This window comes from Pongo pygmaeus, chromosome 10, assembly GCF_028885625.2.
Source record: "Pongo pygmaeus isolate AG05252 chromosome 10, NHGRI_mPonPyg2-v2.0_pri, whole genome shotgun sequence".
NCBI classification, from domain to species: Eukaryota; Metazoa; Chordata; class Mammalia; order Primates; family Hominidae; genus Pongo; species Pongo pygmaeus.
In genome coordinates, this window is record NC_072383.2 from 71,415,584 (window position 1) to 71,428,712 (window position 13,129).

The window sequence follows — 13,129 nt, forward strand, 5'->3', positions numbered from 1 at the left end:
TGGAGAGGATGTGGAGAAATAGGAACACTTTTACACTGTTGGTGGGACTGTAAACTAGTTCAACCCTTGTGGAAGTCAGTGTGGCGATTCCTCAGGGATCTAGAACTAGAAATTCCATTTGACCCAGCCATCCCATTACTGGGTATATACCCAAAGGACTATAAATCATGCTGCTATAAAGACACATGCACACGTATGTTTATTGTGGCACTATTCACAATAGCAAAGACTTGGAACCAACCCAAATGTCCAACAATGATAGACTGGATTAAGAAAATGTGGCACATATACACCATGGAATACTACGCAGCCATAAAAAATGATGAGTTCATGTCCTCTGTAGGGACACAGATGAAATTGCAAATTAGCATTCTCAGTAAACTGTCGCAAGAACAAAAAACCAAACACCGCATATTCTCAGTCATAGGTGGGAATTGAACAATGAGAACACATGGACACAGGAAGGGGAACATCACACTCTGGGGAATGTTGTGGGGTGGGGGGAGGGCGGAGGAATAGCATTAGGAGATATACCTAATGCTAAATGACGAGTTAATGGGTGCAGCACACCAGCATGGCACATGTATATATTTGTAACTAACCTGCACATTGTGCACATGTACCCTAAAACTTAAAGTATAATCATAATAAAATAAAATAAAAATTTAAATATGTCAGACAGTTCTGATCATCCAAGGAATTGTGTTGCTCAGTAAATTAATTCTAGGAAGGTTTCTGTTTGAGGTTCACCTAAACTTGGTGATAAAATCTCAGCAGTTATTTTAAAATCCTTACTTCAGTAGCTGAAACTTGGTTCATCGGCTAATAGCATCAGCATCAACTGTGGACTTGTTGGAAATACTAAGTCTCATATTCCACTTCAGCCTATGAAACAGAATCTGCCTTTTAACGAGATCCTCAGGTTATTTCTGTGCACCTTACGGTTTGAGACATACTGCCAGGTATTTTCTGCCTCTTTTTCATTTACCCCGTCAGATTTTTCAATTCATTCCAATTGCACAGGCCCTTTGGCTCAGATTTATAGGGTCACAACTAGTTAGCCTACTAAATGATAACATTATTGTGTATCAATAGGGAATAATGTATTCATGAAAACAGCAGAACAACTGACCTATTTTCTTGCAATCGATGTGATTTTTAAATTTTCTTTTTTTTTCAACTCAGTATAGAAGATAAAAAGTCAAGAGGTGAAAAACATCTTGTCCAGCCCTTTATACTAAGGGCTGTTTATCCTATCACATACACACCATACAATTATATACCATAATTCAAATTTAGCAGTTAAGATTCCATGATACACTCATAACTACTATGTGGCATGGTAGTATCTATAGTAGAAGCTTAAAACATCCTTTTATTATTGTCATAATACCAATCTGGCTTTCAGAACTCTAGAAAACTATTTTGAAATACTCCATGGGCACTCTCAAAGAGTGAGACTCCTTACCTGATATTGTCCATTGATATATGTATAGGTTAACAAATGTTGAACAGATTTCTTTCATTTAAATTTCAATTGAGGGCTTGTAAAGTCTTTTCCTTTGTGTCTCTTTGTGGCAAACTATTTTACACCTCAAACACTTAAATTATAGTAAAATTTGAAAATTACAGCGTGAAGAATCTTGAAATAAGAATTTTCAGAGAACAATGTGACAGTATAGACACAAAGTCCATTTTGTGGAACTTAATACATTTTGGCAGCTTATTTTCAAATCTTTGACTTCTGAACTCAGTTTTATTTGTTTGTTCCCTTTTTGTATGCTTTCTTACGTCCAGAAACTAAGCAAATAAGTGAGCTAGCTCAGTAGTTGAAACCCAGATATAACTCAAAGGTCAAGTCAAAGATTCTCCTCTGGATACATCTAAGATGTCAATGACTTGATCATCTACAAATTTCACACTGTCTTAGTCCACTGTCTGTTACTTATAACAGAATACCTGAAACTGAATAATTCATAAAGAATACAAGTTTATTTCTTACAGCTATGAAGGCTGAGAAGTCCAAGGTCAAGGGGCCCTCACCTGGTGAAGGCCTTCTTGCTAGTGGGGGCTCTGCAGAATCCTGAAGCAGCCCAGACCATCGCATGTTGAGGAGGCAGAGTATGCCAAAAGTCTTTCTCTTCTTATAAAGGCACTAGTCCCACTCCATTGATAACCTGTGAGTCCATTAACTCATTAATTCATTAATACCTGCATGAGTTAATCCACTGATAAAGGCAGAGCCCTCATGACTCGATCATCTCTTAAAGGCCCCACCTCTCAATATTGCTGCATTGGGGATTAAATTTTCACATGCATTTTGGAGGGAACAAATAGTCAAACCATAGCACAAATCTCCCTCAAGGTTACAATCCTTTTTAAAGAAATCAGTTTAAATCCTACCTCAAAATTGTTTTTCATGTTTCATCTTGAGTCAAATGCTGAAATGTATTCACTTTTGAGTCTTAGACTAATTATTTACTTTCTTCAACCCTAAACCTATGTACATCCTAGGTTTAATGTGTATTTTATATTGTTCTATTCATCACATATTAACAATAGGGCCATTCAAAAATATGAATCTGCAGTTGTAAAGTGACTAAATTTACATATAATATTATTTGTCTACATACAAAAATGCTATTATAATTCTAACACACATATATCTAAAATAACCTTTGGCCTTGCTGTCATGTGAAAGTCATGTGAAAGTTAGTATGCCACTTTAACAGTTTATGTATCTGCAACCAATGGCTTATTAGTTCTCACCTCAAATAAAAAGACATTCCCCCCTTAATATCTTTCTGGGATCCTCCTAAGGGCAAAGTTGTTTCAAAGCTAATGCACATTGAACTAACCTTTGTGAAACTTCTGCTTCAGCTGCTACTCCTCCCCTTCCTCTTACCCTTTGTGTAGTCTTATTCTTTCTGCCCGTTCTGAATCACCTAAACCAGCCTGCTCCTCTCAACCTTCTTGAGCTGCCTACAAGTAGCACTGTGGCAGTGACTACTAATAATCCCCAAACAGATATTTTTTTCTTCATGCCTTATATAATAACATCTTCATTTATTAGCATAGCCTTATGGCTGTCTCAAATAAAGACTGCATTTCTTAGCCTCCTTTTAAGCTGTGTATGGCCATTAACTAAGTTTTGACCAATGAGGTGTGAATCTAAGTAATACATGAAATTTTCAAGGCATACTTATACCTTTTCTAACCCCTTTCTCCCTTTCCCCATGACCTAATTAAAATGTAGAAGAATGGAAGAGCCATCTGAATCATGTAGATAAATGCTATTTCCAAGAGCAGCAGAGAGAAATTACAGGATTTAAAGAAAATTATACTGTGGAGTAACCATTTAAGCTTTAGACTGTTCAAATGTAAGTTCATGAGTCTCTGTCGGTCAATGTCTCTCTCTCAAAGGTTCTATGGTCTTCTCTGTGATCTAATTTACACTGGGATATATTGTGTGTGTGTGTGCATATGTGTGTGTACACTATATATATACACAAATGTATATTTATATATGTATATGTATATACACACTGGGATATATTATGTCTTTAAACTTTGTAGACAAGATTTGAAGTATGTTATGTGGAAATACTGTGACCTCTGGAAGTCAGATAATATGGCTAAATTCCATAAGTAGTAGAGATATTTACATACCAGTTATATATGAGTCTCTTAATTACTTCTGATGAGACGCTCCTACTATACATATTTATTAGGAGAAATTATTATTCATCACAGACTGCCACTAGGAGTATAACCACACAAAAAATAAAATCATCATTAGTTTTAAACTACTAAAGATGTAAATACATAATATGTCCAGTATTTTTCCTGAATCTACTTCTTTACTGGATAAATTTCTTTCAATAAATCAGCTAATCTCTAAGCTTCAGTTTCCAATTCTACAAAATCAAGATAGTAATATTGCTTATTTTACAGGGTTGTTGTGGGAATCAAATGGGAATATATGAGGGAAATTTTCAAGCTATGAAACAAAGCATACACATTTGAGGATATATTATAGAAACAAAACTTCTTGCCTATCATACTTTCAGAGTGGTAAGTTTCTCTTTATTTTCTTATTACATTTCAATACAAATGCTTCACTTTATGGTATGTTAAGCCAATAATGATGCCAGTAATAATATATTTTATATTCTGAATGAATATTCATTCCTTTAACAGACCTTGGCATATACTGTGTACCAGACATCTTCAGGTAAGTGAAAGTTTGTACCCTTCAAGGAACTTACATTCCAATAATGTATAAGGTAGAAAGAAAGAGATAACTATTTCAAATTGAGACATTCAATGATAGACTTAAATGTGGGATACTATTGGAACATAAAATTTTGCAGAAGGAGAGAGGCATTCTGAAGGATATATAGATTCCCACGTCAAGAAAGAGGTGTATTGGTTAACAATAGTCTTGATTCAAACAGCATAAACCTAAATACATCTAGCTCAATAAATAAATAGTAGGAAATGTATTGTTATGTAATTGAACAGTCGATGAGTTTTTGTTCCACGTCTTTGCTATTGTGAATAGTGCTGCAATAAACATAAATGTGCATGTACCTTTATAATGGAATGACTTACATTCATTAGGTATATACTCAGTAATAGGATTGCTGGGTCAAATGGTATTTTTGGTTTTAGATCTTTGAGGAATTGCCACAATTGTCTTTTAGAATGGTTGAACTAATTTACATTCTCACCAACAGTGGAAAAGCATTCCTATTTCTCCACAGCCTCTCCAGCATCTGTTGTTTCTTGACTTTTTAATATTCACCATTCTAAAGGCATGAGATAGTATTTCATTATGGTTTTAATTTGCATTTCCTAATGATCAGTGATGATGAGCATTTTTTCATGTTCGTTGGCTGTATGAATGTCTTCTTTTGAGAAGTGTCAGCTCATATCCTTTGCCTACTTTTTCATGTTTTTTTTCTTGTAAATTTGTTTAAAATCCTTGTAAATTCTGGGTAATAGACCTTTGTCAGATGGGTAGATTGCAAAAATTTTCTCCCATTCTGTAGGTTGCCTGTTTGCTGTGATGATAGCTGTTTTTTTTTTTTGTTTTTTTTTTTTTTTTTTTTGCTGCAGAGGCTCTTTCATTTAATTAGATCCTATTTGTCTATTTTAGCTTTTGTTGCAATTGCTTTTGGTGTTTTACTCATGAAGTTTTTGCCCATGCCTATGTCCTGAATGGCATTGCCTAGGTTTTCTTCCAGGGCTTTTATAGTTTTAGGTTTTACATTTAAGAGTTTAATTGCTCTTGAGTTAATTTTTGTATAAAATGCAAGGAAGAGGTCTAGTTTCAGTCTTCTGCATATGGCTAATCAGCTTTCTCAGCACCATTTATTAAATAGGGAACCCTTTCCCCATTGCTTGTTTTCATTAGGTTTGTAGTATAGTTTGAAGTCAGGCAGCATGATGCCTCCTGCTTTGATCTTTTTGCTTGGGATTGTTTTGACTATACAAGCTCCTTTTTGGTTCCATGTGAATTTTAAAGTAGTTTTTTCTAATTCTGTGAAGAATGTTAATGGTAGTTTGATAGGAATAGCATTGAATCTATAAATTACCTTGGGAAGTATGGCTATTTTCACAACATTCATTCTCTGTATCCATGGGGATAGAAAGTTTTTCCATTTGTTTGTGTCCTTTCTTATTTTCTTGAGCAGTGGTTTGTAGTTCTCCTTGAAGAGGTCCTTCACATTCCTTGTTATGTGTATTCCTAGGCATTTTATTCTCTTTGAAGCAGTTGTGAATAGGAGTTAATTCATGATTTGGCTCTCTGCATGTCTATTGTTTGTGTATAGGGATGGCTGTGATTTTTGCACATTGATTTTTGTATTCTGAGACTTTGCTAAAGTTGTTTATCAGCTTAAGAAGTTTTGGGCTGAGACAATGGGGTTTTCTAAATATACAATCATGTTGTTTGCAAACAGACAATTTGAGTTCCTCTCTCCCTATTTGAATACATTTATTTATTTCTCTTGCCTGATTGCCCTGGCCAGAACATCCAATACTATGTTGAATAGGAGTGGTGAGAGAGGGTGTTCTTGTTTTGTGCTGGTTTTCAAAGGGAAGAATTCCAGCTTTTGCCCATTCAGTATGATATTTACTGTGGTTTTGTAATAAATCCCTTTTATTATTTTGAGATATGTTCCATCAATACCTAATTTATTGAGAATTTTTAACATGAATGGATGTTAAATTTTATCAAAGGCTTCTTCTGCATCTATTGAGATAATCATGTGGTTTTTGTCATTGGTTCTGTTTATTTGATGGATTATGTTTATTTATTTGCATATGTTGAACCAGCCTTACATCCCAGGGATGAAGCTGACTTGGTCATGTTGTATAAGCTTTTTGATATGCTGTTGGATTCAGTTTGCCAGTATTTTATTAAGGATTTTTGTATCGATGTTTATCAGGGATATTGGCCTGAAGTTTTCTTTTTTTTGTTGTGTCTATGACAGGTTTTGGTATTAGGTTGATGTTGACCTCATAAAATGAGTTAGAGAGGAGTCGCATCTTTTCAATTGTTTGAAATAGTTTCAGAAGAAATGGTACCAGGTCCTCTTTGTACCTCTGGGAGAATTTGACTGTGAATTCATCTGATCTCAGGCTTCTTTTTGGTTGGAGGCTATTTATTACTGCATCAATTTCAGAACTTGTTATTGGTCTATTCAGGGATTCAACTTCTCCCTGATTTAGTCTTGGGAGGGTGTATGTGCTCAAGAATTTATCCATTTCTTCTAGATTTTCTACTTTATTTGAGTAGAGGTGTTTAAAGTAGTCTCTAATGGTAATTTGTATTTCTGTGGGATCAGTGGTGATAGCCCCTTTATTATTTTTTCTTGTGTTTATTTTATTCTTCTCTCTTTTTTCCTTATTAGTGTAGCTAGCAGTATATTTTATTAATTTTTTCAAAAAAAATCTCCTGGATTCATTGATTTTTTTAAGGGTTTTTTTGTGTGTCTCTTTCTCCTTCAGCTCCACTCTGATTCTAGTTATTTCTTGTCTTCTGCTAGCTTTTGGATTTGTTTGCTCTTTCTTCTCTAGACCTTTTTTTTTTTTTTTTTTTTTTTTTGAGACAGAGTCTTGCTCTGTTGCTCAGGCTAGAGTGCAGTGGCGTGATCTCGGCTCACTGCAACCTCCGCCTCCCAGGTTCAAGCAATTCTCCTACCTCAGCCTCCTGAGTAGCTGGGACTACAGGCGTGTGCCACCACACCTGGCTAATTTTTTGTATTTTTAATAGCAGAGTAGTTTCACCATATTAGCCAGGCTGGTCTCGATCTCCTGACCTTGTGATCTGCACACCTCGGCCTCCCAAAGTTCTGGGATTGCAGGCATGACCCACCACGCCCAGCATTCTCTAATTCTTTTAATTATAATGTTAGGGTATCTATTTGAGATCTTTCTAGCCTTTTGATGTGTGCATTTAGTGCTATACATCTCCCTCTTAACAGTGCTTTAGCTGTGTCCCAGAGATTGTTGTATATTGTCTCTTTGTTCTCATTGGTTTCAAAGAACTTCTTGATTTCTGCTTTCTTGATTTCAGCACTTTGGCTGTCCCTCGGTGGTGGGGGTGTGCTGCCCTGGGGGGAAAACCATTCGTCTGGGTTGTCCACATTCCTCAGAGTTAACAGGCGAAAAGACTAAGTCAGCTGGTCTGTGGATACTACAGCCACCTCTCCCTATAGGGGCTCAGGCCCAGGGAGATCAGAGTTCCTTCCTTTAGCCCCTGGCTAGAGTTGTTGCCATTCCTGCAGAGAGTCCCTGTAGCCACAATATTGGCTGCCACCCCTCCCTGAAGGAGCTCAGATGGTTTAGACAGCAGGCAGCCACAGCAGTGGTGATGGCTACCCCTCCCCCGGAACTCTTCAAGCTTAGGCAGATTCTAGCCGAGTGGCTATTGAGAATCTGTGTGGCTCCATGGTTGGGACCCAAGGCCCTGGTGTCGTGGGCTCACGAGTGAGATCTTTCAATTCATGAGTTGCACAGTTCCATGGAAAACGCACAGTTTCCCAGGCTTGGTAACAAGCTCACTCACCGCCTTCCTTGGCCAGGGGTGGGGGCTTGTCTGCCTTGTGTGGTTGTCAGGTTGGCCACTGCACCACACTGCTCCTCCTTCCTTTCCATGTGTCAAACCAGCTGCCTAGTCAGTCCTGTGTAAAATATTTGCATTTCCCTGATCATTAGTGATGTTGAGCATTTTTTTGTATGTTTGTTTGTCATTTGTATATCTTCTTTTGAGAATTGTCTGTTCATGATCTTTGCACATTTTTTGATGGCATAATTTGGTTTTTTTTTTTCTTGCTAATTTGTTTGAGTTCCTTGTAGATTCCAGACGTTATTAGAATTTTATGAATTTTATGTTTTCTTATATGTGGGTTTTTGGATAATTACTCCAGTGGGCCAACATTTCTCTTTCCCTTAGATTTTCATTTTCTCATTTGAGTGGAAATTCATTCCTTCAGCCCATCTGGAATTCACTCATGATCAGAGTCAAACAGAATTTTCCTTTCTTTTCCACCTGAAGACCTGGTGCACACAAAATAAATACATATTAAGTTACTATTGCTTGTAAAATGCTAAAGGTAATATTTTTAATATTATTTCAAAAATAGATACAACATTACATAGCCAAATTTATATATATCAGTCATCCAGAACTCCCAAGAATTTTGTCAGGACTCTTTTTTCCTACAGTAGGTCTATTCATTATTAGTACATTCTAATTTTTATAGAAGGGATAGTCAATAATTTCCATTGCCTCTGCAGCGTCCTTCTCCCATCCCCATTTCCATCAGGCCTGACTTCGGTTTGGGGAGCAATACGGTCCTGTTGAGACTAACTCCTCTTCTGGCTTCAGTGGTAGAAAAAAATAGCCTTATCTAAGCCAGTGTTGTGGCCTGAATTGTGTACTCTAAAAATTTATATGTTAAAATCCTAATTCACTGTACTTCAAAATGTGACTGTATTTAGAGATAGGGTCTTTAAAAAGGTAACTAAATTAAAATGAGGCCAAATGGGTAGGCTCTAATTCAATGTGGCTAATGCCCTTATAAGAAAAGGAGACTAAGACACAAAGAGACAGAGAGAAGACCATGGGAAAACACAGAGAAGATGGCCATCTAGCAGCCAGGGAAGAGGCCTTCAGAATAAATCAACACTGAGAACACCTCAACCTTGAACTCCTAGCCTCTATAATCATAATAAGTTTCTGTTGTTTAAGCAACCCTGTCAGGGGTACTTTGCTGTAACAGTCACAGCAAACTAACTCAGCCAGGTAGTTATTGGTCCAGTGGTGGGTAGGAGATCTAAGTAATTTGGGAGTACATCTTAGCACTTTTGTTTAAGATAGGGTGAAAAAGACATTCCCTCTTTCTTACTGAGAATAATGAGGAAGGATGTCATGCTAAGTGCTACCGAAATTCATCTTAGTATCATAAGAGAAGCTTCCCTTGGGATGAAACCAATCCCATACAGACAGAATGTTGTCAGATTCTACCAAATCTACTGATATATGTAATTTATTTTTTATTTATTTATTTATTTTATTTATTTATTTTTTTGAGAGGGAGTTTCGCTCCTGTTGCCCAGGCTGGAGTGCAATAGTGGGATCTTGGCTTACCGCAACCTCTGCCTCCCAGGTTCAAGAGATTGTCCTGCCTCAGCCTCCAGAGTAGCTGGGATTACTGGCAGGTGCCACCATGCCTGGCTAATTTTGTATTTTTAGTAGAGATGGGGTTTCTCCATGTTGGTCAGTCTGATCTTAAACTCCCAACCTCAGGTGATCTGCCCACCTCAGCCTCCCAAAGTGCTGGGATTACAGGCATGAGCCACTGTGCACGGCCACTGTCTACTTGTATATTTTTAAGTTAGGTAAGCCAATAAGTTATTTACAGTTGAGCCATATAAAATTACTGATATTTGACCATTTTTGATTATAAAAAATGTTAAGTTCATGTTGATCAATTGAATACATTGATTAATCTAGAACTTCTGTTATAGCTAATAAAATTGTCTTAAATGAAGTGATGGGCATATAAAGGTCTATACCTTTGAGAATTTTTATCTTGTTAAACAGCTACAAAGACATAAATTTAATTCTAAATCAAAGTAAAAAATATTAATTATTCAAGGAGTATATTGTTACTAGTGGAATATTTGATGAAATAATTTGAAAGAAATTCTTCAGTTTACTGTAAAGATATAAAGGCAATTATTGGTAAATGTACGCTAAATTTATTACTCTTAATATAAACTTTGAACTATTTCTACATATCTGATGTCTATTTGCTTTTCATTCATTCATTCATTCGACAAATATTTAGTAACTATTTTCTGTCTATTAAGCACTGTGAAACACATAAGTATAAACAGGTAAACAAGATGAACAAAGAACCTGGTCAAAGTTGCTTATTGCATAGTTGAATGAGACATTACCCAAAGGAATACAAATATTCACACAGAAACAAATACACACAAACACACACACACACATATATATAATACAGACATAAAACTTACTGTAGTAAATAACTCTTTTATACTTACAGAAGCTCTATTTAAGCTAACCCTGATTCAACAAATTAGGGTGGGGATGGTACTCAGAAAATTGATGTCCTTGTCCACAATAATTGTTCATGGATAGACATGTAATCCAAGCTGAGGTATCACAAGCCTTCCATAAGTCTTTGCTGGAGGTAGTCATGAGAAAATACCATCTTTTCTCAGTAGCTTCAGCTGTAATAAAGATTTATGCCTAGAATTGCTGGTTACCATTGTGTACACCGTAAAAAGGGAAATCTCACTTGAGAGTAAAGTAAATGCAAAAGAAAGTACATGGGGCGTGCGGGGCAGGGGGCAGGGCCAAGATGGCCAACTGGAAGCAGTGGCAATCAGAGGCTCCCATTGCAAAGATCAAAAACAGTGTGAATCCTGCACCGGCAACTGAGGTATTTAGGTTCTGTCATTAGTCCTTTGTCCAATGTGTAGCTTGTGAATATTTTCTGCCACACTGTGGGTTGTCTGTTTACTCTGCTGATTGCTTCTTTAGCTGTGCAGAAACTTTTAGTTTAATTAAGTTAATTAGTTAACTTTTAGTTTAACTAAGCATTTAGTTTAATCATTTAGTTTAATGTATCATTGTTTTTGTTCAATTTGATTTGGGTTCTTGGTCATGAAGTCTTTGCGTAAGCCAGTGTCTGGAAGGGTTTTTCCAATGTTCTTTTCTATAATTTTTACGGTTTCAGGTCTTAGATTTAAGTCCTTGATCCATCTTGAGTTGATTTTTGTGTAAGGTGAGAGACGAGTATCACATTTTATTCTTCTACATGTGGCTTGCCGGTTATCCCAGCACCATTTGTTGAATAGTGTGTCCTCTCCCCACTTTATGTTTTTGTTTGCTTTGTTGAAGATCAGTTGGCTGCAAGTATTTGGCTTTGTTTCTGGGTTCTCTATTCTGTTCCATTGGTCTATGTGCCTATTTTTATACCAGTATCATGCTGCTTTGGTGACTACAGCCTCACAGTATAGTTTGAAGTCAAGTAATGTGATGCCTCAGGCTTTGTTCTTTCTGCTTAGTTTTGCTTTGGCTATGTGGGCTCTTTTTTGTTTCCATATGAATTTTAGGATTGTTTTTTCTAGTTCTGCGAAGAATGATTGTGATGTTTTGATAGGAATTGCACTGTATTTGTAGATTGCTTTTGGCAGTGTGATCATCTTCACAATATTGATTCTATCCATCCATGAACATGGGATGTGTTTTCATTTGTTTGTATTGTGCATAATTTCTTTCAACAGTGTTTTTACTTTTCCTTGTAGAGGTCTTTCACCTCCTTGGTTAGGTATATTTCTAAATATTTTATTATATTTTCAGCTATTATAAAAGTTGTTGAGTTTTTTATTTGAATCTCAGCTTGGTTGCTGTTGGTGTATAGCAGAGCTACTGATTTGTGTACAGTAATTTTGTATCCTGAAACTTTGCTGAATTCATTTATCAGTTGTAGGAGCTTTCTGGAGGAGTCTTTAGGTTTTTCTAGGTATATGATAATATCATCAGCAAACAGTGATAGTTCCTCTTTACAGATTTGGATACCCTTTATACCACCTTTCTCCTGCAAGAATGGCCATAGTCAAAAAAATAAAAAAATAATAGATGTTGGCAGGGATGCAGTGAAAAGTGAACATTTTTACACTGCTGATGGGAATGTAAACTAGTACAACCATTATGGAAAACAGTGTGGAGAGTACTTAAATAACTAAAAGTAGAACTACCATTTGATCCAGCAATCACACTACTAGGTATCTACACAGAGGAAAAAAAGGCACTATATGAAAAAGACACTTGCACATGCATGTTTATAGCAGCACAATTCGCAATTGCAAAAACATGGAACCAACCCAAATGCCCATCAGTCAATGAGTGGATAAAGAGATTGTGAGATGTATATATATATATATATATATATATATATATATATATATATACACACATATATATACATACACCATGGAATACTACCCAGCCATAAAAAAAGCAATGAAATAATGACATTCACAGCAACCTAGATGGAACTGGAGACCGTTATTCTAAGTCAAGTAACTAAGGAATGGAAAACCAAACATTGTACCTTCTCACTTTCTCACTCATACATGGGAGCTAAGCTACCAGGATGCAAAAGCAGAAGAATGACACAATGGACTTTGGAGACTTGGGAGAAAGGGCAGGAGGGGGGTTGAGGGATAAAAGACTACAAATTGGGTACAGTGTATACTGCTCAGGTGATGGGTACACCAAAATCTCACAAATCACCACTAAGGAACTCACTGATATAACCAAACACCACCTGTTGGCCCCAAAACCTATGGAAATAAATAAAAAATAAAGATTAAAAAAAATCTAAGACAATAAAAATTAGAACTGTAAAGTAAATTGGATTTAGTCAAAACTCTGAAGTTTATATACTTAGAGAAATTTAAAGTTGAAAGGAACCTATGGAATTATACAGTCCAGCACTATTCTATACAATTTTCTGTGATCATAGAAATGGTATATATTTGCATTTTCTCTTACAGTAGCCACCCGTCAAATGTG